The sequence below is a fragment of the Pongo abelii genome, chromosome 7 (assembly GCF_028885655.2).
Source record: "Pongo abelii isolate AG06213 chromosome 7, NHGRI_mPonAbe1-v2.0_pri, whole genome shotgun sequence".
Lineage (NCBI taxonomy): Eukaryota > Metazoa > Chordata > Mammalia > Primates > Hominidae > Pongo > Pongo abelii.
In genome coordinates this window covers 109226784-109250847 of record NC_071992.2, presented here as the reverse complement: position 1 = coordinate 109250847, position 24064 = coordinate 109226784, and the positions used below count along the sequence as shown (strand labels likewise).

General features: G+C 41.3%; 1 long non-coding RNA gene across 2 annotated transcripts in view; it reads left to right on the top strand.

The window, feature by feature from the left end:
* LOC134761956 (uncharacterized) overlaps positions 1–17496 on the top strand; it is a 147570-nt gene extending 130074 nt beyond the window's left edge. For both annotated transcript variants that reach the window (XR_010141230.1, XR_010141231.1), the window contains exon 4: positions 15217–17496. This is a non-coding gene — a long non-coding RNA (uncharacterized LOC134761956). The remainder of the gene's footprint in view (positions 1–15216) is intronic.
* The last annotated feature ends 6568 nt before the right edge of the window (positions 17497–24064 follow it).

The following is a 24064-nucleotide window of genomic DNA, read 5'->3' as shown; positions in this document are numbered from 1 at the left end:
TATCTACGCTTGCTACCTTCTCCCCACTAAAGAATGCTTGTTCTCCCTTCAGAGCCCTATCCAGGCTCATAAAACCGATAAAATATCTTTTTGGAGGAAGCCAAAATGTATTTGAAGGAATTAGGGCTGATTTGGGAGATGCAATGCTGGTGTTATAGCAAATTAGTCCTGTTAAATATGAGTAGGATGAGTGTTCTGTAGATTGTTTTGCAGTAAAATATATGGTCATGTGTATACATGTATACGAAGGCAGTACACTTACAAAGAAAGCTGCTTGCATGTATCAGCAGGTGTTTAATCAAAGTAATACTGTGACAAAAATAAAAGCTTGGCCAAGAACAATAGGTTTTTCTGTAGAAGCTGTAGACACCACTACAGTGTAAGATATATTTCTTGCATTCAAGCCTGTCTTTTATTTTGTTTACACAACAAAGTTATTATGCTAATTACATAGTAATATGCTGCCCCTGAGGAGTTTCTACACTGATAGCATCTACTTGAGGATGCAGATTTGGAGCCAATATGTGATTATTATGATTTCAAAATGATATGATCAGATTGACAGTTTTGCCTTCTAAAAGGGAGTTCTCTCTGGCTCTTTACTGCTGGGTGTGGAGTTTAACAATGAATGGTAGAAAACATTTAGGAGAGTTTGGGGAATTTTTGTTCATGTTATTTTGAAAGAAGGTGGGGTGGACAATATTTTGGACAAACGAGTCAAATCTGTGTGTGTGTGTGTGTGTGTGTGTGTGTGTGCACGAGCAGACGTGCATGTATGGAGGAGCTCACACTAATACATGTGCAACTTCACTAGGGGGAGCTCTTGGCTGGCTCTTCAGCAGCTTGACCATTGTCTGTAGGAGACAATTTTTCTTTGTTTGAAAATTTACAAATCATCAATGAAAATGCCACAGATATGGCAGAAGTTTTGGGGCTAAGTCACTGGTTCCCAGTTCTGCCTTCAGGTGGGATTGGGAGTGATGATGTGTTTTTCCCCATGGTCCCATTGCCCGGCAATGATTTTTCCCATATCCTCATAATTTAACAGATTTCAGAGCTACTGTAAATATTTCTTTTCACCCAGAGATAGGGCTTCTCTGCAGCCCGTTCCCTCTGAAAGGCTCTCCACTGATGCTTGATGGTTAACAGTGAAAAAGTATACATTTTCAAAAGCCCAGAACTCAGATCAATTAATTAAACGATGATAGACGTATGATTGCCATAAATGATATTGCAATGCTGATTTAAAAATGGAAAACTTTGTGATTACGAATACACTTGATTAAAAGAGTTATTGGGGGAAAATGATCAACTGAAAAGACAGAAAAATTATTTGAAAATCTTTGTAATGTAATCACGTTGGAAAAGAAAAGAGAATATGCCAACTTTAAGAGAATGGTGACACTGGTTTGGACAATTTTAGGTTTTATTGTCCTTATTCTCTAAATGTTCTCTCCCTATCCCTCACTCGGGGGTGTGTGTGTGTGTGTGTGTGTGTGTGTGTGTGTGTGTATGTCTTTTTAAATTGGAGGAAAAAAATAAAGCAAAGTGCTTCTTTCCCTACCATGTTCCTTTCCTTTTTTCTCCACTCTAATGACATTTGGCAGGCTCGGCTGTGTAATGCTTGACTGGTTTTATTGTTGTCTGTTCCCAGTGGGGAATAGTTGACACTGCTCTCTGTTTTCAATTGATATCCATTTTCAACAATATTGCTTTCTATTAGATTCCTGCACAGTTTGTGCCAAGCAAACTGAATATTTACTGGGCTGACCTCAAAGCCTTCAAATCAACAAACACTAGAATAAGCAAAATATGCATTTTTAAGATCAAATGTTTTCAAATGCTCTTTTCAAAATTATTATTTTTAAATGCACTGTGAGCTGCAGATTAAAGGATATTATATTACTACGTCTGTCAGCCCAATTTTATTTATTTATTTCCTTACATTAAATAATGGGATTAAACATTGAAAGAATAGTTGTATACATTACCTGGGAAAGGTTAAAAGCAATTCAATTTTTTCATATGTAACAATATCTCCTTCTAGGCAATCAAGCATTTTTTTTTGCTTATTACTTTTTAACATAGGCATAGTTAACAATATTCTATTGAGCAGAGCAACTGAATCTGATAAACCAGAAGACAGGAAACCATTTCAAGGCTTCCTGAGTGTCAGGGGGCTCTGTGTTGGAATTGAGGGGTAAAAGATTGAATTTAGCCATAAAGAAAGCCAAATAGCAAGTGAGTTACATGAGTTTTTCTAACATCTTTTCTTCAATTTGCTAAGCAAAGTTTTCAGAGTCTTAATTGTACACCCTACCTACATCTGGCTGCAGCTGGCACATAGGGAAGAAATATGCCTTATTTTTGGAGATAATCAAGAAAAAGATTAAAAAAGAAAAGGATTGGTTTTATGACGAGCACCTCACGAGCTATTGCAATACAGCCAACTATGTTTAGTTAGTTTAAAAAAGACTTGTCCTTCTTTTACACTAAAGTTGAAACAACCCATAATAGAAAGGATGTGTCTGCATTAAGTTTTTTGGTTAGGTTGGGGTAACTATTGGTAACTCAAGCAAAGAAGCCCGCACAGGGAGGTGGGAGTTGACTCTTACAAGGGCGGTGTTAAGAAATGTTATGGCCAAAATATATGTTTTTGAATGTTATTTAGACCACTAAAGCCACCATGTTACAGAAGATAAAACCATTTTATGAAACTCCAGCGAGTCACAGGGAAAGGGCATGAACCCAGATTTCTATTTTAAAAGGCTCTCCCTCCCTCACTTGTTTCTTTTTTTCTTCCTTTCTTCCATAAATATTTATTGAGTATCCAGATCAGCAACCTCATTTTTTTCAAGGCAGAGACTAATTTCTCTGTTACCATTTCTTGTGCCCACATTACCTGCCAGCTACCTGATGCCAAGCACTGTCCATATGCATCATCGACTCCTCACAACAACCACATCCTCTGAACCTGTTATTTTACCACCTCTCAAAGTATGTGTGTATTGCAGTTGAAACACACTGGAGTCTTTAATGCTCATTTGCCATTTGAGGTCTCTTACCCAGAAAATGTGGCCAAGTAGAGATTGCGCAGGCCTGGCAAAGAGTGGCCTCGGACTGATATGCCAGTGGTTCTGGGGAAATCCCTTACTCAGCTTCGTTTTTCACCATCTGTGTTTCAGTTTTTCTATTTGTAAACCAGCCATAATTAAAACTGCCCAGTGTGCCTTTCACAGGCATGTTGGGAGGATTAGCAAGAGGCTGCAAACTTTCCTGAGCTCTTTGACAGAGAGGTGCCATAAGAAATTCAAGGCAGGAGTCTTGCATGCAAGATGTCGGATGCGTTTACATTTAAACCTCAATTTTTCTAAATTAACTATGGCATTCTTTGGCTTGGACACAGAGCACAATTAATCAGATGGGTCTCAATAAAAAATATAATTTTCATGGATTCCAGGAATGCCTGGAAGCTCATGGGCAGTATGGAACTAGCATAATAGATTGGCATGGTGCTGGGTGTCCTGGATGGATGCAACAAATCTGGGTTCCAATCAAACACCGTCACTAACTAGTTGTGTCAACCTTGGCAAGCAACTTACCTCCCTCTGCTTTCCCACTTGCAAAAGCAATGCACTTTCTGACTGCCTCAAAGGATTGTAAAGGGAATAAACTAAGGAATGTGAGAAAATATTTGGAATGACATCACGCATTATTTGTATGTAATATGTGCTATTGGTGGTTTTTGAAAATGGGATGAGATAGTCCCACACTTTTCTCTTTGGCTAATTGCAGTTGCATTAAAAAAGACATTGCAGATTATTTAAAGAGGAAAGAACTCCACTTTTCTCATCACTCCTTATGTGTCTTTCTTGTCATTAAATATCCTCCTGATTGAGGACTGACACAACTATAAGACAGCTATTTCTCACAAAGCTTTGTCCCCAGAAGTACCCTCAGATGAAAGCTGAGTTTCAACTCTTATGAAAAATGTACATGACATGATCTGAGAGTGTTTTATGAACCCAGTCCAGGAATTTGCAGGTAAAATATGCGGTGTGCTGGCTACACAAATGATTTTCCTTGTGTCCCTCATACCATCTTAACATTCTCACATCTATGACCATCTTTCCCAAGTGGTATCAGGATTCACTTATGCTTTACTTGATTCTTTTCCAAATGTGAATGATTGTTAATCACAGCAGTGAACACACAAATGACAAAAAAAAAGAGAATATACATTTTATTGAGATCTGTTACTTTGGTGAATATAATTTACATTGGATTAGTAAGGTGAAAATTCTATTTTCTCTCCATGAGTTTCAGGCCACCCTTAGAAAGTAGACTTGAAGCCAGGACACATGGGAAGGTTGATGTCTCAAGGTACCTAGGATCGTCTTGGTGATGGATACTGTAGGTGTGAGGGTATAAGTTATTGCAAGGATGTAAGAACAAAAGAAAGGTATTAGGCAAGGAAATAAAGAGTGGAAGAAATCACAGTGTGTTCCCTTAATTCCATTTAGGTAAAATTTAGGTTAAAATGAATCCCTCTACCCTAGAATGGGAGAAAAGACAAAAACGTTAAGAAAAAGGTAGACTAAGATGAAGTGGGCTGGGCGCGGTGGCTCACGCCTGTAATCCCAGCACTTTAGGAGGCTGAGGCAGGCGGATCACGAGGTCAGGAGATCAAGACCATCCTGGCTAACACAGTGAAACCCCATCTCTACTACAAATACAAAAAATTAGCCAGACGCAGTGGTGGGCACCTGTAGTCCCAGCTACTCGGGAGGCTGAGGCAGGAGAATGGCGTGAACCCAGGAGGCAGAGCTTGCAGTGAGCCGAGATAGTGCCACTGTAGTCCGGCCTGGGAGAAAGAGCGAGACTCCGTCTCAAAAAAAAAAAAAAGATGAATGGGAGAAGAGAGAGGCAATTATATCCTGCTCCTCTCCCCTTCCTCCTCATATGCCATGATCTTCCATTATTCCAGTTTGCTAAAGTGTAGGGATGAATCCAAGGCATAGAGGCTTATTTCCATGTCATACCTTGGTGGGGTTTAGAGTCCCAGATATCCACTGAAAATATTCAGGACTTGACAAAGCGTCCGCAGCTGGAGTATGGTAGGTTGTGATAGAGTGCTTTGGAACCCAGAGAGGGAAGACTAGAGGGTAGAAGTAGCAAGAGATGAAGGCAGTGGGTGTGGAGATGGCATTGGGGGTCTCAGGATGAAGATGGAGACTATAGTGGTGGCAGGGATTAGAGCAGAAGTCAGGCGGGGGAGGAAATTGGCGCAGGAAGAAGGAACATGAAGCTAGCCTGGTGTACTCACTCAGTTGTCGTGCCAACTAAGGTGTCAGAAGATCAGGTACTTCATCTCTAAAAAGAGAGTTTAAAAAAGGGTGACCTTTAGAAAAGTTGGAAGTAACAATTGGGATAGGGTATGTAAAGCATTTTGTCCAAATCATCCAATAATGTGCAAACATAAAGCTTGCTTAGGATTGACTGTGAATTTGGTACAATTACAAGAACAACAAGGACAGTCTGAAAGAGTTTTAAGGAGTGAAGTTATGGCACCCCACCCTGTCCTCAGCCATCAGGATTATCTGTGGGCAGCTTGCTGTGCATGTACAGGCTGCTGGATCCATCTCAGCATCCCCTTGGCAGATGCTGGCTGTGCACTGAGGCCCCAGTTAGTGAGGAGAGGGGAACTGTGGCAACCTAACTCATGCAGAAAGCTGCTTAGGAATGGAGGTTTTGAGACCGGACCTCACAACCTTGGCCTCAGGAAGCATTCCAGCAGAGAATACTACCCAGGAAGTGTCTTGAGCAGAAGGAAGCAGACTTTAAAATGTCCTCACAAATGAAGAAAATATCATCAGTTCAGACACAGATTCTTTAAAGGCATAGTTCAGTGTCTGCGGTTGGCTGGATTTTATAAAATGAAGAAAATCAAACCAGAGGCCTGTTTGTGAAGTTGAGGCGTGATTGTATTTTTAGTTTTCTTAACTAAATAAATCCATCAGTTGACAAAGAGCAGAGTGTAGTGGATTAGACAGGGAAGGTATGATTGAAGACGTGAAGGCAGGGTCAACTCGAGACACATTGATCACGGTCTCATTAGGCCTGGAACAGAAACAAAAATGAATTTGAAATGTGAGGATGGGGAGGGGAAGGATAGAACAGGGACCAAAGGGAAATATTGGTATATTTTCCAACAGTGCGATTCATAACACATGGATGATCTCAGACGCAGAGATACAATTCATCGCTTAAATTCCTGACAGACTGAGCCAGGGTAAAGTGTTTCTATCAACCTATCTTTCTCTTTCTCATTGTCTTTCTTAGTAAAGTGCCCTGAAATAAATTTCATAGCATCGAAAAGGGATTCTACTCCTGAGAACTATTTTTAATGTTGTAAGACTGAAAAATATATTCCAAGGAAAGTCCAAGTAAGATGCTGGGAGAGAGACCAGTAAGAGCCCAGGCCATTGTTACTGTTGATAGGTCACTTCTCTGATTTAGATAGTATGAAACATATATTAGCAATAAAAGAGATCTATAAAAGAGCTGATTGCATATTTCATTAAATTGGTAGTGAAGCTGATCATAAAATTTAATATTAGGAGGAAGTGGAATAATTGGAGCAGAATTAGAGTAACTGTTAGTAAAAACTTAAATTTAGTCTTCAAAGCCCCTCACCAGCTGCCCTGCTATCCTGTCCCTCATCGAACTCCTTCATTTCTTTCTTTCTTTTTTTTTTTTTTGAGATGGAGTCTCACTCTGTCACCCAGGCTGGAGTGCAGTGGCACCATCTTGGCTCACTACCTGTGTCTCCCAGGTTCAAGCAATTCTCCTGCCTCAGCCTCCTGAGTAGCTGGGGTTACAGGCATGCACCACCATGCCCAGCTAATTTTTGTATTTTTAGTAGAGACAGAGTTTCACCATGTTGGCCAGGCTGGTCTCGAACTCCTGACCTCGTGATCTGCCCACCTTGGCCTCCCAAAGTCCTGGGATTACAGGCATGAGCCACTGTGCCCAGCCCATTACTTTTCATTTGCTTAAAAAACTGCTATATTCCTCAGGTTAATTTTCCTTCTCTACGTACAGCTTCTTTTCTTTGCCCAGGCTGTTTTCTTCACCTTCCTTCTCCTATCTCTTTTATCCCATTCCAATTACATCCTTCACAAACTGGTGGAAAGCTTTCTTCAGCAGTTTCCCTTGAGTAACCCCTTCTGGGATTCAAGGGAGCCCCAGGATGAACACTTCTCTTTCCCATCTGAGTTCTGATGCATTTGAGAAATCCACAAAAGTAGGACAGATGAAGGTGAAAGGATGATCTTTATTCTGATATGACTGATGCTGGAGAAAGTGGCAAGTGAGATGTGAAATGTATAATCCAGAATCAGAAAGGCGTGTCCAACTCTTCACAGGCAGAGCTGCCCCCAGCAAGAACCTTCCCCTGCCAAACCTAGAGTGGAGTGTGTGTTTTTGGTGAGCAGGTGGCTCCCTCCCAAGAGAAGGAGGAAGTGACAGAGCTATGCAGATCCACTGCCACATCCCAGACTCATCAATTAAGAAGGAGGCTGTGGGTGGAGAGAGGCTAGGAGGGTTATGCAAGTGGGCATCCCCTACATGGAAAAACAAGAAACATCTGGAGTGGGGTAAGTACTATTTCTCCAAATGTACCCCCATTTAAAAATTTTTCTTCAGGGGCTTGTTCTATGATGTCATATTTTCACATACTTTGACTCAGTGGGATTCAGTCAGGGAAGCAGAGACATTATGAGTAATAAGGGATAAGGGGTTTATTACAGATATTAGACCTTCCACAACCATGGAAGGAGCTGGAGATGTGGAGTCTCAGGGGAGGAGCTGAGGATCAGAGAAGAGTCACTACCTGTCCATCCTGAAGCATGAGGATACCTCACAGCCTGAGGAGGAAGTCTGAGAAGCCGGGATGTCAGCTGCCACAATGGGACCATAACTGGGAAGCTGTTGCCCCTGAGTAGCTCCTGTCTCCATGGTTCTGTCATTAAGCTTCTGGTGGTAGACTCAGGGCTGCTGTGATCAGCACTGGCTTGAGCAGTGGCCACCAGCCAAGGAGAAGGACTGGACCAAGGCAGAGGAGAATGAGGACAAACTAGGACCCTCCTGGCACCTCTGATCAGTCTGTCAGCTCATCTGGTGTGAAAAGCATTGAGAGTCATGGATGCTGCTTCTTTTTCATCTCCTTGGCTAACTCTAGCCTGGAATTATATAGGGGAGGGGATTCCAGCAAAAAGTTAAACACATTGATGATAAAACAATGCAATACAGTCAACACCTTGATAACTTGGCATCTGTATACACCTCTTCTAACCATGTTTAACTTCAAAATAAAGATAAAAATCTTGCTTCTGCTTAATGTGATACAATTAAAAACATTCTAACTGACTCCCCAAAAGAGGATTTGAGTCTTCATATGTCAATTTACTCACTGGGGAATGTTCATTCCTCCTCTAGCTCAACATATTCACCCCTTGATATCTTGTAACTTAAATGCTGATATATAATGTTAGCAACTATGGACACATCTTATATCAGATAGTGGGAGAATCAGAGAGGAGAAAAAAGAAAATATATATTTATATCAAAGTAAGAAAGAAATACTAGTAAGTACTACTGTCCTTTTTTCTGCAAGTAGTCACATGGTCTTTGATGGTATTTAGAACTTCGTTCTTCCAGTAGCCATTCCATATCCCTTTGCTCAAGCAAGCACCTCAACTCTTCATGGTTCCTAGCCTGGTGGCAGGAAGGGGACCTAAGCCTTCACTCCTAAAGGTCTGTGCTATCAGCAGCCTCCACCTATACTGGGTTACTGTAGTTTTCTATTTACTTTTATCAAAAAGCATGGGAGTATTAAAAGGCCTCTATCCTCACTGTGCAGTAATGTGGTATAATAAGAAAAGTATTTGGTCTTTGTCCTCAGTTTATGGCACAGAGCTCCTGAAACTCTTGAAATTTCCTGAGTCATAAAGGTGATAGGAACATCTTTTGTTCTCATGTGGTGACACGTCTTGGCAGGCCCCTAGATAGCTGCAGGGTGGGGATTGATTGCCAGATGAACCAACCATGTGATTAGAGGGTTGAAACTTTCAGCCTACCCCCAACCTCTGGGGATGGACAACACAGGGGTTATAGACAGAGATCATCAATGGCCGATGATTTAATCAATTCTGCCTACATAATGAAACCTCTATAAAAACCGCTCAATGACAGTGTTCTGAGAGCTTATGGGCTGATGAACACATCCATGTAAAAGGAGGATGGCACACTCCAACTTTGAGGGATAGAGGTTCCTGCATGCGGAACCCTTTCAGACCTCACCGTATGTACCTCATCTGGTTGTTCATTTGTATCCTTATAATAAACTATAATTGTAAGTATAACATTCTCCTGAGTTCTGTGAGTTGTTCTAGCAAGTTATTGAATCTAGGAGGGGGGCTATGGAAACCTGTGACTTTGCAGCCAAGTTGGACAGATGTGTGGGTAACCTGGGGACCCGGTACTTGTGACTGGAGTTTGAAGTGAAGGAAATTTTGTGGCAGTGTGGAGTTCCTTAAACTTGTGGAGTGTGACAGCTCACTGTGGGTAGTTAGAGACAGAATTGAGAATTGCATTGAATATTAGAACAGAGGAAAAAAACTCTCTAGTGGCAAAACAGTTCCTCTCGGTAGAATTAATCACCCCGACCAATGCAGTAACTCTTTCTTCAACTCTTGGTTTTCTGGCATGAAGAGTTCATGTGTCTGCGTGTCCCTCTCATCTTCCAGTTTAATGAAATCATTATCTTTTGGGTGCTTCTGGAAGCATTCCTTTATAACAACAAAACTAAATCAGCAGAGCCCAAAGTTGTGAGGATAGGATGCCAATATTTCACTAGTCAATGATTAGGGGAAATACGAGAGGAGCCATTCTATTTCCATCCCTTGATTCTCAGGTTCTGAATCCTATCCATGTGGAAAATGATACAATATATTAACCACTAATTTGGAACCTCCACTGCATCCTGGAGGATATCACACCCACCCTGCAAAGTATGGGCACCCAGCTGGCACCATCACTGAGTCTTCAAAGGCCCTTCTACATTCTACCAAGCCAGCTGCTTCAGTGAGATGAGGACCACGGCAAGCCCAGTAAATTTCATGAGCATGAGCCCATGACCCTCTTTACTTATTTCCTTGGTTGATAGCAATACTGTGTAAAGCACTGTGATTGCAAATGAGGCATTCTGTGTTCACGATGGTGGTTTCTGAATAAGTATTATGGGAGTGGAAGGCAGATCCATATCCAGAATAAGTGTCTGTTCCAGAGAGAGCAGAGTGTTGCCTTTCTGTGACATGGACGTGGACTAATGTAATCAACCTGGCAGGTTTCCCAGGAAATGCACCATATCAGGGACTCAATGTTGGTCTTTTTGCTGACTGGTTGCATATTTGGCAATGATTATAACCAGAGAAGCCAAGTCAGTGTGTGGTTGGGCCCAATACAAATTGTTGACCCATAGAACTATGAGAAAATAAGTGTTTAAGCCACTAATTTTTGATGTAGTTTGTTGGGTGGCAAAAGCTAACTAAAACAGAAATCGGTGCTTAGAAGGGGGATGCTGCCATAACAGAAACCTAAAACATGTGACACTGGTTTTGGAGCAGAACAATTGGAAAAATATTGCATGTGGTCACTTGGAAGATAGAACATTTGTCTAATAAACTTGTGGATCTAGTTAAGAAAATTTCCAGGCATATTGTTAATAATGTATAGGCCGAAGGAGATGAACTAAAGAAAGAACTGTTTCATTTGCAAACAGAAAGTAGAAGCAAGATAGAGGGCTCAGGACTTTCTAAATTAGAAAATAAACTTGTTTTTCATTTCAATCTCTCCAGTTTGCAAAAGATTCTTCTAAAATCTAATTAAGGGAGTGACTTTAAGACTCTTGTAAAGACCTCAGAAGGATTTGTGGTTGTTCCTAGTATATTATCTCAACTCAACAAAATAACTTCTAAAGATCTTGAGGGCATTAACTCACAACATCCTGATATACTGCCTGAAGAAGAAAGAATGCTGCATTAAAAAGAATTGTGTGTGTTTCATTTGTCTATTGAAATGGATGACTCCCTGATACATAGAAAACCCACAAGGTATTGAAGGGGGCTATATAAGCTTGCATTAAGAGACTAAGACAAAATTTCTTAGGGCAGGAAGTAGGATGAGGAAAGCTATTCATCTGTAAACAAGGGCTATTTCTGACGGTCATATGCACATGACTGTATTCCTGAATTGCTGTGGACCAATGCCTCCTATGTGCTCCCCAATTCTCCTTTTTGAATGGGGTGTCTATTATGGTTATCCTCTTGTCATCTCACCATTGTATGTTGGGTATGGGAGAGGATGGAGACAAACTTGTCTGTTTGGTTCACAGATTTCTGGATTAAGAGGAGTCACATGCAAGGAGCTGTAATAGAAGGTCCTCATCCACACCTGGACCAAATGCACTTCCTGAGATCCTGGACTTTCAGTTTGATGATACAATTGGATGAGACTTTTGGGCGGTCTTGGGATGGGGTGAATTTACCTGGCATATGGGAGAAATAGAAATAATTATAGCTAATGGGTGACTGTAGTAGATTAAATATGGCCACATATTCTTTACAGCTTGACCCATTAAAAGGAGGGTGTAGGTTTCTCCATTCTTTGAATTATAGCTGCCTCATGACTTGGTTTGACCAACAGAATGTGGCAGAAGTGATGACATTCAAGCTGTGAACCTAAGCCACTAGAGGCCTTGCAGCCTCTGCCCTTGTCCACTCTGTGAATAAGCCAGCCCACTTCTTCCAATGAGGAGAAAGATCCAGCCACTCCAGATTTACTTGCTGTCCCAGCGGAGGCACCAGATATAGGAGTGAGCTCAGTAGACACTATGTAGGATAAAGATGAGATGTCTAAGCTGAGCCCAACCCAAATTGCCAACCACAGAATCATAATTGAATACATGATTATTTTAAGCTATAAAATTTTGGGTGGTTTGTTACCTAGCAAAATCTAGTTAAGACTCACCTACATTTGCACATCTTTCATATATAGGTCTTCTATCTCTCTACTAAGATTGTAAAAACCTTGAGGGAGGTGACCAAATTTTATAATTTTTGTGACTTCTGCAACACTTAGCACAGGACTGGGTACAGAACATTGCTTTATGAATGCTTTTGGTGTGCCTAAGGTTCTCCTTCCACTGTTTGAAAATACAGAGTTTGAAAAGTAAAAGAATGTCAGAAGAAAAAGTTTATGTTAGCTTGGGCTTATCATAGTATCTTGTTTACCCTCACCCTTCCCTGAATTTTTTTTAACTAGGAAAGAAGTTTGGTCTTCAGGATCAGAGATAACCAGATTCAAAAATTTTTTTTCTCTGTTAGACTCTCAGTGGGTGGTAAATAAGTGCCCATTGCCCAGGCTCAGTGGCTCATGCCTGTAATCCCAGCATTTGGAAAGCTTAGGCAGGCAGATCACTTGAGGCCAGGAGTTTGAGACCAGCCTGGCCAATATGGTGAAACCTTGTCTTTACTAAAAATACAAAAAAATTAGCTGGGCATGGTAGCTCATGCCTGTAATCCCAGCTACCCAGGAGGCTGAGGCCCGAATCGTTTGAACCCAGGAGGCTGAGGTTTCAGTGAGCCAAGATTGCACTACTGCACTCCAGCATGGGCAACAGAGTGAGACTCCATCTCGGAAAAAAAAAAAAAGGGCCTATTACTTAAAAAAGTAAAAATTATTAATAATACACTATTGTTATATAAACATAATAGTAGTAATAATAGATAAAGTGAGAGCCAAAAGTTTTTTGAAGAGGGGAGTATTGGCTCCAATTCTGAATCTTTTAGCCAGTGCCGATGTCCATCACTGGATCTAATAACCAAATAACTAAAATAACCAGGTAAGTCAAAAGCACACCAGTGAGAGAACAATGGCCTAGAATCATCTTGCTTCCTTCCTGATCTGATTCTGCTCTGCTCCTATTTTCTCCCAGATCCTGATCTCTGGCTTCATTTCCCATTTGCAACTGACTCCCTCCCTTTGAACTTCACATTGCTACTAAGTTTTCCTGGCTTGGACAATTAGTAATCTGTACAGATACTGGCTTAGACTCACGTTTTGGATCTTTCAGTCAGAGTTGCCTTAGATGGGATACCCTGCCCTAATTCAGCTCCTCAAAGACTGACCATCTATCCCAGATTTCTCCCAGTGAAGAGGAGTTCAGACTGCCAGTAGTTTTCACAGACAAAGTAATGGGGTAATGGTGAGGAGGGAATGAGACAGAACAGGGAGAGAACAGGAAGGCCCTGATCTCATCTGTCATCTATAGACAGGGCACCACCTGGTTTACCTAGGACCTCAGAAAAATCCTCCCATGAGAAAATTCTTGATGCTGGAATGGTATGTAATCAGAGGAAGACTCTTTGTTTTATTTATTTATTTATTTTTATTATTATTTTTAAGATAGAGTCTCACTCTGTCACCCAGGCTGGAGTGCAGTGGTGTGATCTCAGCTCACTGCAACCTCCTCCTCCCAGGTTCAAGCAATTCTCCTGCCTCAGCCTCCCCAGTAGCTGGGACTACAGGAATGTGCTACCACACCCAGCTAATTTTTGTATTTTTATTAGAGACAGAGTTTCACCATGTTGGCCAGGTTGATCTTGAACTCCTGACCTCAGGTGATCCACCCGCCTCGGCCTCCCAAAGTTCTGGCACTACAGGTGTGAGCCACCGCACCCGGCCAGACTCTTCCTTTTAAATCTACTTTCTAACTCCTCCCCAAGGGCTGTTCAAGCTCTGAAGGAAAACATGTCCCCTCCAGGTCTCTCTTGTTTATTGTGTGAGGGGGGCCCTCCAGTGATGCTGCAAGAGTGAGCTGATGGGTGGGTGATTTTATGCATTTCTTGTGCTGTTGGGTCTAAGAGGTAGTTGGTTCAAATCAAGGCTGACCAACCAGACAAAAGGAAAGAAAATATTTTGATATTTAAACACTAGGAATGTAATAATTTCCTTGTGAAATTATTATATGACATATATAATGTATACTGTATAGATTTGGACTTGCTGGAATTTAGAGAGGAGGTTCTCAGGCCGTGTACAGATGGAGCAGCAAGTGTCTGCAGAGCTGTGTTGAGGGCACCTGCACCCACACCCACACCCAGCAGACAGCTCTGCTTCAATCTGCTTAAATGTGAGTGATGTATAAAAGGATGCTGCAAAAGGATTCTGCTGGCCTGGAGAATCCAGTGTAAGGATTTAGATATTAAGTTCACATCCTCTTCATTTTTCAAGCCTAGTACGAGAGCTCATTATAAGAACTTGCTCAGTAAATGTTTGTTGACCAACTGCCTGAATATATCTCCACATTTTATAATGACAATAGGGTTGCTTTAAAGGCCATGGAATGACTTTTAATTTTGCAATAAAGTTGGAATGTGACTTGTTCCCTTTATGTTTCTTTGAAGAGGCACACATGAATCTCTGAAGTGATAGTTACTAAACATGTGGGTGGGCAAAGTTAGCAAATGACAATACTGCCTTTCTATGTATGAGGCCTCATTAATACTTCAACATTCATCTAAAGAGAGAAGGGTGTGTGTCCCATCAATTCCCTTGCCTCTCGTTATGTTTGTGCTTGATTACTGCAGGTGTGCAAAAGCCTTTTCCGTGTGAAGCCACATGCCTCTGTCTAGGAGCTTGGGGTTTGGGAGTACATTTATCAAATGCATGCCAGCTCCTGCAAACTCCCTGAGAAAATTGTAGAACACCTGCATACTAATGGTTTTTATTGTTGGAATTATTTTATTGCACAATCAAAAACCTACAATCGTACCATAGAAACATACTACATGACTCCAAGTACAGAAACAGGCTGTGAACTTCACTGCTGACACTTTATTTCTTGTAATTAAACTTTTACTTTTATTTCACCTATTTTATCCCATAAACAGGGAAAGAAAATAAAACATATGGAGTAAACTGCAGGATATTGTGGTTTATTCCATGTTTTGGTATTTTTAGCTGCTCCCAATGAGCCTACAGTTCTGAAGTTTGTATCTGAAGTGTATTAAAAAATAAATTCATTAGCTAAGGAATATTAAATAGTTGGCTATATATTTAGGTAGGAATCTTCTTTATTTTCTTGTTTTGCAGGAAGCAACAGCCCACAATTGCCTGCATTTTCTTTTCTCTTCAAAACCACTTCTGCTCCAAAGACCATGAACCTGAACTGAAGAAACGACTCCTTCCTGCTGGCGTGAGATAATTCAGTCTCCATGATGTCTTAATCCTGGGCCTCCCTTAATTGACTTCTCACTGTGCTGAACTGTGGCTGCTAGGAGTTGCAATGTGGATCGCAATTTACAAGGCACTGGAATCGTTTCTCGTCTTCAAATTAGTCCTGAGCTGTACTGGAGAAAGAAAAAAAGGGGCCTTTACCCTTCTTGCTGTCTTGCCACCACAAGTGAGACTTTCTTACCATCTCAGAATGGATGGTTGCCTTTTAACAATTTAGTTAGGGACAGAAAGGAAAAAGAGTTAGGGCTGCCAATACTTCATCAATTTTGTCTTAATAAAGTTGCCTCATATGGCCTATCTTGTTCGGGGGAATGAAGAACTCCTAATGGTTTTAGGCTTTCATGAGGGGATAGTCATTATTTTGAAACCCTGTTTTGTGGGAAATCCAAGATAGAACAAGGGTCACTGCTTTTGTTTTCTCCATGGATATATATAGGATATATTTATTAATTAAGAAGTTTCTAGTTCTAAGCAGCAGGAAAAAAAAGGAGTTATTTCTTTTATGGCCTTCTATAGCTACTTAACATCTATTTCTACTTCTCCTCCCTAATTTCTTCCTTTCCATCTTGGAGCCCTCAGTTAGAAAGCCATGGTATACACACACACTTTCCCACCAGTTGGTATAGGCACTCTGTTAGACCTTGGGGATAAATGTTGTGTCCAGAGTTGGTTCCTTCCAGTGGGTTCGTGGTCTCACTGACTTCAAGAATGAAGCCGCAGACCTTTGCGGTGAGTGTTACAGCTCTTAAATGTGGCAGGAACCCAAAGAGTGAGCAGCAGCAAGATTTATTGTGAAGAGCGAAAGAACAAAGCTTCCACAGTGGGGAAGGGGACCCGAGTGGGTTGCCGCTGCTGGCTGGGGTGGCCACCCAAATTTCTTCCTTTCCATCTTGGAGCCCTAAGTTAGAAAGCCATGGTACACACACACACGTTCCCACCAGTTGGTATAGGCACTCTGCTAGACCCTGGGGGTAAATGTGATATGGTTAGCATCCTCAGAGGGAAGATACACATGTAAATGATGATGATGCAACTTAGGAAGGTATATACAGGAGATGTTTATGGGAGCATAGAGGAGGGACACCTATCAGAGGCTAGGGTAGAAAAGGCTGGAGGAGGTAGAAACCCAATGGACTCTTTAAGAATGATTCTGAATCAACCAGAAGAAGAACGTGAAAATGGGATTTCTAGGCAGAAGGAATAGATGAGAAATGCTTAGAATCACATCCTGTTCTATGTCAGAGAAACTCAGAGAGTGAGGTGGAGGAGTTGGTGAAGGGCATCAGGCCAGAGCAGGTAAGCAGGGGTCAGCTATGAGTGGCCTTCCATGCCATGCCAGTGAGCTTGGACTTCAGCAAGTAGATGATGGGGAGACCTTTAAGCAGAGAAGGGAACTGATCAGATTTGTGCTTTATATATGTCCTTCTGGCAGTTGTGTGCAGGATGGATTTGAGCAGAGGAAGACTAAAGCTAGAGGTTAGAGTGGAGGCTGGTGCAGTTGTCTAGGACAGAACTTGGAATAACAGAAGTGGGAACAAGATAGAGAGGAGCTAGGGTTGAAAAATAACTAATAAGTTAAATTGGCGAGACTTAGATGGATGAAGTGTATAGAAGGTGACTTAGAGGTTCATTAAGTCTACAGAATTGCCACAGCAGATAATCTGTCTTCAAAGAGAATGGATTCTCTATTCAAGACTTGAAGATCCTTGATCATGCAAGGCAGATCGAATGCCTATCATGGTGGTAAGGCTGGTATTTTAGTGAACCAGGGATTATGGGTGGGCATTTGGGTATGAAACCAGTTCTTATAAGAATTCCATGAAGTCTGGTCCTTCTCATTCTTTGGACCCTTAAGACATTTGTGGGGTAACTCTTCTAGACAACTGAGGATGAAGAGGACTGGGATGGTTGGGGGCTTTTTTTTTTTTTTTTGGATGGAGTTTTGCTCTTGTTGCCCAGGCTGCAGTGCAATGGCACAGTCTCAGCTCCCTGCAACCTCCACCTCCTAGGTTCAAGTGATCCTCCTGCCTCAGTCTCCCAAGTAGCTGAGATTACAGGCACCTGCCACCACACCTGGCCAATTTTTGTATTTTTAGTAGAGACGAGGTTTCACCATGTTGGGCAGGCTGGTCTCAAACTCCTGACCTCAGGTGATCCGCCCGCCTCGGCCTCCCAAAGTGCTGGGATTACAGGCGTGAGCCACGGTGCCCAGCTGGGGCCGTTTCTTAGCCATGAAGTCTAGGATTTCCATTTCTAAGTGTTCCCTAATTGAGAGCCAGTTTTATGTCAGGGGAAAGCCATTTGGCTCCGGAATGATTCCTCAGAACGTCCGGGAGAAAGCCAGTACCCTGGGCTGTGTATGTGAGGTCTTTGGCCAGTCTGTCCTCATGTTCTTCCCTCTTGTCTCCTACCACTCCACACATGCGCCCTTTCTCCATGCCACATCATGGAATAATTTATGGACTTTTGCAAATGTTATTCATCTGAAATTTTCTCCCATGGTTTTTCATCAAAGTACCTTTTATGGCTGGGCACAGTGGCTCATGCCTGTAATCCCAGCACTTTGGGAGGCAGAGGCTGGTGGATCATTTGAGGTCAGGAATTCAAGACCAGCCTGGCTAACTGGTGAAACCCCATCTCCACTAAAAATGCAAAAATTAGTTGGGTGGTAGTGGCGTGCGTCTGTAATCCCAAGTACTTGGGAGGCTGAGGTGGGAGAATCACTTGAGCCTGGGAGGCAGAGGTTGTGGTAAGCCAAGATCCTGCCACTGCACTCCAGTCTGGGCAACAGAGTGAGACCCTGTCTCAAAAACAAAACAAAACAAACACCTTTTATGCACCTTTAAAAAGCATCTTGTTCTTTGTAAACATTTCACAAGTTCCAGGTCTGATTTATTTCAGACCCTGCTGAGCCTGTCCATACCCGACTCGTGCACTTACCACTCTACTGTGCTTTCTGTAGTTTTCCTGTCAGTCCTGTTAGACAGCAAGGCCTTTAAGGGAAAGAAATGCACTAGAGCATTTGTGTATGTGCATGCATCCCCAGTGGCTAGCACAGTGCTTAGCCAACAACTTTGAATGAATGTTGGCAGATACATCTCTTGTCCTATAGCAGGCTCAGAATTGTGAGAATTTATAAATCATGAGTATAATTTAAAACTCTCAGCAATAAAAATTTCCTAGAAAAAAATAAAGTATGTGACAGTACTTTAAAAAATGTAGAGAATTGAATGAAGTACATTATTATATTATACAATGTAAGTATGGTAATATTATATTATTATTGTAATGGATGCTGTGTTCATCCATGTGTTTATTTAGCTAATACCTATTTGGTGAAAACTAAGCAAAGCACAGGTAGAACAGGTAGGGCATGTTTAGGAGACTTACCTGATTGAGTTCAGATATTGGAAGACTGGAAGTTCAGATACAATGTTGAGTGGTTTACTGGCTTCTGTATGTTGTGGAGTGGCTAGCTGTGATTCTGGTGTTTAGTAGGAGATCTGAGCTCTAATTAGCTGATTGGCCTTGAATAAAATTACTTTTGAGCTTCGGTAGCTTCTTCTGTAAAGCCTGGATAATGTTAAAAACCTCCAGTATTGCAGAGTTATTGTGCTATTCGGTAAAAGACAGGAGCTAATGTGGGTATAGCTGTGCCTGGCACCAGGGTTGGCTGCATGGGTGCGTGACCCACGCAGCTGCACGGGGCCTTGCCTTTCCTCTAATGCTCTGCTCTCGCCATCCTAGAATTCTTCATAATTATTGAACAAAGTACCTCACATTTTCATTTCACTCTGGGCCCCTTAAATTTTGTAGCCAGTTCTGCCTGACACATAGTAGGCACATAATAGTGCTCTCAAGAGAGCCCTGAATTCTCACCCTGACATTAGAAAGGAACCCGAGGAGCCACTTCCAATGAGTGCTGCTCTCTGATGATGTCTTCATTTTGCTTTTCTGCAGAAGGTGAGTGGTGCCTCCTTCTATTCCCACACCTGCTTCCTGTGGAGTACATAGATTTTCAATTCTGCTATCCACTTCTCTCGTTTATTTAGAAATGCCATACTGTGATCATTCTTTTATCTTAACTACTATTTTTATCCCCCACCTGCCCCCTCTCCCTACCAAGATAAACACATTGGCCACCAGCTGTACATAAAATCAAAACGCAAATTCCTTTTTGATTCCACCAAGGTTTGAGTTGCAGCTTTTTTGTGGTGTTAAAATACTTTTCAAAAATGTAAATTTTTTTTTTTTAAAAAGAAAACTAAGTTACTGAGATAATTTGATTTTGGCTCCTACCATGTAACTTTAAGATTTTAGTATCTTTGTTGGTCCTAAATTGACTATGAGTTTTGCTCTGATGAAAATTACTTGTGCCAGAAAGCTCTAGTGGGTTGAAACATTCTGCCACAGTAATCCCTATGGATTAGAGCATATTGAAGCACAACCATGGGAAATAGAATGCTTCTTTTAAACCACTGAGCCAACAAATAAGGTCATTTGATGCTGAGAGACTGTGATCATCCATGAAGGGGCTAGTTCACCAGAAACATTAAGCTGGTTTGGGTGGGCTCATCTGTTGGTTGGTGGTGAGAACACTGGGGTTTCTTTTTCCATCAATCCCCCTTTGCTTTTTTATCCCGCAAAGTTACAAGATATAAGATCACAAACTTACAAAATAACAAAACAAGGTGGTTGTATCCACACCCGAGCTAAAGCTAAGTCAACTTTTTGTACAGTCTGTTGCCTTTCAGCTTTCTGTATAAATGACTTAACATGGCAATGTATTAGGCATTCGAAATGGCAAAAATTCCAGGTGTTATTTCTCAATGGCAATTCAGAGATATTTACTTTATATTCCCCCAAATAGTCTGAGAGGGAAAACTGAATGGAAAGAAAACTGGAGAAACAAAACAAGTTGGAATCATGCCTGGCTTGTTTACTTTAGGAAATCTCTTAACACTCATTTTAATCAATTGAAAAGAGATGGTTCATCAGATCATAGAATTTTAGAGCCGAAAGGAGCCTTAGAGATTACCTCATCTGATTCTCTCATTTTATGGATGAGGAAACTGGGATGCAGCGTGGGGGAAAGGCCTTCCTAGTGTTCCATGGCTAATTAGCAGCTGGGCAGACAACCCAGGTCTCCTAATGCCCAGCCTGGAGGACTGCCTGATTTTTATACCCATTTAAAGACAATATATTTCCAAATCAAAAAGGCTTACAAAAGTAACTTAGTGAGCACAGGAAGAATATATTTTTCAATTAAATGAGAGTTTTCAAGTATGTTTCAGAATACTGCCTGTATTGGATATTAAACTATTTTGCATATAGTAGCTACTCAAAAAATGTTGTCAATTGATAAATCTATTCAGAAAAAACTGAATTTATAAGAATAAGGGGAACAAAACCCCCTACAGAAATAAGTCTAACATCACATAAGGAAAAAAATGCTTATATTTAATATTAAAGAAAATAGGTCCCCAAAGAAAATAAAATCCCAAGGCAAGTTCATGTGTCATTTTCAAAAATAAAAAGAAACCTAAATGGTGTGGTATTTGCAGACTCTCTAGGTCGCATATCAAAAAGGTGGACCATACAATGTATTGCCCAAACTGGGACATTTTTGAGAGTGAAAATGGCCATTATAAATATTTTTGTTAAGGTGACAAGTATAAACTGGGACTGTCCAGGGCAACTAGGACATATGGATCATATTACATATGAAAACAAATAAAAAGTTTGCATTGATTATCTACCCTGTGCTAGGGAAGGTCTTAGGGACTTCTATACTTTACTACTTCTTTTTTTATTACTTTTTATTTTAAGTTTCAGGGTACATGTGCAGGATGCGCAGGTTTGTTACATAGGTAAACGTGTGCCATGGTGGTTTGCTGCACCTGTCAACCCATCACCTAGGTATTAAGCCCAGCATGCATCTTTTAGTGGTGGGGCAAGTAAAGTATTTAATAGCATTTTATGATAAGAGGTTCAATATTATATTAAGAGGTAAAGATGTGGGGTCTCATAATTTTCATGTCCTACAATGAACGATCCAGACATCTTTTCTGTTTACTTACATAGAAAGCAATAAAGGCTTTTTGTGTATCTCTCCTGCACTCTTCATTCCCTGCCCTGCTGCAATTTCTTACGTAAGTCCCTCTTTCTAAACTTCTATGAGTGGCAAAATTCAAATAGGATTATTCGGTATTGAATATTTCTCTGAGAACAGTGAGGAAGGTTTCTTTGTCTTGACAAGATAGGTTGCTGCTGAATTTGCTTTTCTCACTTTTAGTTGGTTTTATAATGGGGTTGTTGAAAGCAATGAACAGTTTATAAAAATACCCTTGGTGCTGTGAAATAGGGACCATTTCCAAAGTTTGTTCAAAATCTGATTACATTAGCAATTTCTCAAATCCGTTGTACTAGCTTTGTAATTTGCTTCCATGACCCACGGAGTCTATTGACTCAGCCAGTGAATTTCGTTGTTATTGTTTTTTTCTTAAAGGAAGAGAAAAAGACCCGTCTCTGTTTGGAAATTACAAACGTAGAAGAACTTAGAAACAATAGGTTTCTAGATTGGGTGGAAGGTAAGCTCTAAATCTACTGATTTGCTTGTCTTTGTTTGCTCTGCCTCGGTGGGTAGTTGGGACTATCCCTAAATAAATCTTTGTGATTTTCCACAATGCTTTAAGTAACACTCACAAGCTGTACTCTATGAGTTTTTTTTTTTTTCTTTTTAATAGGTGATATGGTTTGGCTGTGTCCCCACCCAAATTTCATCTTGAATTATAATACCTATAATCCCCATGTGTCATGGGAGGGATCCAGTGGGAGGTAACTGAATCACGGGGGCAGTTTCCCCCATGCTGTTCTCGTGATAGTGAGTGAGTTCTCATGAGATCTGATGGTTTTATAAGTGTCTGGCATTTCCCCTGCTGCCACTCATTATTTCTCCTTCCACCCTTGAAAGAGGTGCCTTTCGCCATGATTATAAGTTTCCTGAGGCCTCCCCAGCCATGTGGAACTGTGAGTCAATTAAACCTCTTTTCCTTATAAATTACCTAGCCTCGAGTATTTCTTCATAGCAGCATGAGAAGGCACTAATACGGTAGGGAAGGAGAAATCTAGACATTTGAAAATAGCTAATAGGTTTACTGAACCTAGAACATGTGCCCAAACTTCAGTACCCACTGTTTTCCTTATATTTTCTCACTTCATCTTTACAACAATCCTCTGAAAATGTAAATCATTATTCAACCCAGTTTGCAGGTGATGAAGCTGAGGCTTAGAAAGGCAGCCTGGCCAGGCACCAGGGGAGCTGTAATTTGCAGGCAGCTTTGTCTGGCCCCAGGGCTGTACACTTAGATTCTAATTAATCACTCTGCTATGCTCTGTTTGAAGAATTTCTTGGCTTTATCTCAATTTTGAAAGAATTTTCTCCATGGAAAGCCAACCATCCAATTATCAGAGCCAGAACACTGCCTGTTACTATGGGTTGAATTGTGTCTCCTCAAAAAGGTGTGTTGAAGTCCTAACCCCCAGTACCTCAGAATGAGACCTTGTTTGGAAATAGGGTCTTGACAGGGCTAAGCAAGTTAAAACTAGGTCATCAGTGTGGGTACTAATCTAACTAGATGTCCTTATTAAAAGCAGAAATTTGGACAGAAATTTGGACACAGAGGAATGACAATGTGAAGAAACACAGGAAGATGATGGCCATTTACAAGCCAGGGCTCCTAGAAGGGACAGAGGCCTGGAACAGACCCTCCCCCAAAACCTTCAGAGGGAACATGGCCCTTCTGGCCTCTAGAATGGTGAGAGGAGAAACATCTGTTGTTGAAGCCACCCTGTTTGTGGTACTTTATTATAGCAACCCTAGCAAACAAATACACACACTTGTCCACATTTCAGTGGGTGTGGACTTGCCAGTGAGTGGCCAGCTCTCTCATCTACTCCTTTCTCTGACTGTGGGTGGTGCAAGGAGCAGGAGCCAGGTCCAGGCTGGAAGGACCCGAGGTGGAGAACAAGCCAGTTGCACCCATCTCCAGGCTCCAGACTGAGGTGAAGCCCTCATAGCTCCACCCTGAACCTTGGAGAGAGGGAGAGCAGGTGACCTATATGATGTCTCTGATCTTCCCTCTCAGACACAGGTAGCAGTGGTTCCAAGAAGAGCCCTTCTCCTCCTTCTCCAACCCCCAGTGGTTTCTAATAGTCCCTTCAGTGACATTAATTGATGGGAGAATGATCTGTCACAGCTGTTGAATAATACACATGCTGATGATTTCTTAATAACTTAAAAGCCCTTGTGATGGAGTGAGGAGAAGGAAGAAAAACATGTCCCACCTCTTGCAAAGGGGGAAACAAAAGCCTTTATTCAAATTTTTCACAGAAAGAACCCCAGAACTGCCAGGTGGGACCTAACACCAACTTCTAGCAGAAACCTGGGTTTATCGAACTCACCAGCAGCTCTAAGCACAACCAGAAACACAGCACTACTATTAGCTAGAAATAATAAAATGCTCAATAGACCCCAAATTATGAAGGCCCAGCCAGGAAAAAACTCTCAGACACTCATGTTTACAGCACACCTGGCAAGTAGCTTCACAATAAAGTATAAAATCTGCCCTTTTAAATAGCACAGAATTGGTGGCACAGCATATTTACACTCTTTAAGATGTAAACCAGAGTTTGCAAAGTTTAA